Source organism: Chrysochloris asiatica, unplaced genomic scaffold (genome assembly GCF_000296735.1).
Source record: "Chrysochloris asiatica unplaced genomic scaffold, ChrAsi1.0 scaffold00013, whole genome shotgun sequence".
Taxonomy (NCBI): domain Eukaryota; kingdom Metazoa; phylum Chordata; class Mammalia; order Afrosoricida; family Chrysochloridae; genus Chrysochloris; species Chrysochloris asiatica.
Genome location: NW_006408531.1, coordinates 5,650,198 through 5,652,067, shown reverse-complemented (window position 1 = coordinate 5,652,067; position 1,870 = coordinate 5,650,198).

Genomic DNA, 1,870 nt, shown 5'->3' with positions numbered 1-1,870 from the left:
CCAAAACACATGATCATATCGATTGATGCAGAAAAGGCATTTGACAAAATTCAACATCCATTCCTGATAAAAACACTCAACAAAGTAGGAATTGAAGGGAAATTCCTCAACATAATTAAGAGTAAGTGCACTGAAGACATTGGCAAAAAACAAAAACCAAAACCAAACAAAACAAAAAACCACACTAGGAATTGATGGAATAGAAATTGAAATATTTCAACAAACTGATGTATCTCTAGAAGCACTCATTCATCTATGACAAGAAATTTGAGACAGCTACCTGGCCAATTGATTGAAAAATATCCATATTTGTGCCCATTTCAAAGAGAAATATAGCTCAACAGAATACAGAAATCTTTGGACAATATCATAATTAATTAATATTGCATGCAAGTAAAATTTTACTAAAGATAATTCAAAAAGGGTTGTAATAGTACATTGACAGGGAATTATCAAGTTCAAGCTGGATACAGATGATGACATGGAATAAGGGATATCATTGCTGATATCAGATGGCTCTTGGCTTAAAGCAGAGAATACCAGAAAGTTGTTTACTTAGGCTTTATTGACTATGCAAAACATTGTGGAGAATGGGTATTCTAAACACTTGATTGTGTTCATGATGTACCTCTATAAAGACCAATAAGTAGTCATTTGAACAGAACAAGGGGACAATAAATGGTTCAAAATCAGGAAAGGTGTATGCCAGTATTGTATTCTTTCACCCTACTTATTCAGTCTGCACGCTGTGCAAATAATATGAGAAACTGGATTACACAAAGAAAAACATGGCATCAGGATAGGAAGAAAACTCATTAACAATCTAGTGTATGCAGATGATACAACCTTGCTTGCTGAAAGGGAAGAGGATTTATAATGCTTACTGATGAAGATCAAAGACCACAAACTTGAGTATGGGTTGCATCTCAATGTAAAGAAAGCAAAACTTTTTCTCACCACTGGACCAATAAGTAGAGAAAAGATAGAAGTTGTCAAAGATTTAATTTTGCTTGGATCTACAATCAGCACTCATGAAAGCCACAGTCAAGAATTCAAATCGGCTACACAAGAACTCGTTCAAGAACAAAGATGTTAGTTTGAGGACTAAGATGTACCTCACCCAAGCCATGGTATTTTCTATACCTAATATGCAATTGAAAATTGGACAATGAATAATGAAGACTGTAGAAGAATTGATGCATTTTAGTTAATGTGTTGGAGAAGGATATTAAAAGTACCATGTTCTGTCAGAAGAACAAACAAATCTTTGTTGGAAGAAGTACAGCCAGAATGCTTCTTATAATTCTCATATTTCAGACATATTTTCAGGAGGGACCAGTCCCTTGAGAAAATACATCATATTTAGTAAAATGGAGGGTAGGCAAAAAGGAAGAAGGCTCCTAGTGAGATGGATAGGCACAGTGGCAGCAGCAATGGGCTCAAGTGTAGCAACAATTGTGAGGTTGGTGCAGGAGACACCAGGGTTTCCTACTGTTTTGCATACGATCCCTGTCAGAACCAACCTTAATAGCACCTAACAATAACAGCATATAAATATAAATATTTATCTTTTAATGGTATATTTATTCTTCTTTTTGAAATAATTGTATTATTACTAATTCAAAATTTATGATATGCTGATGCAATAAAGGCTATTTTAAAGCAGTCCATTTTAAGAAAGGATTATAATATTTTGACCTTTTTCCTTCTTTCTTGTCTTAATGACTTTTTGCTTTCTTTATGTATGATGTTCTTGATGTCATCTCACAACTCTTCTGGTCTTCAGGCTTTAGTGTTTAATGCATCAAATCTGTTCTTCAGATGCCCTCTAAATTCAGGTGGGATAAATTCAAGGTCATATTTTGGCTCT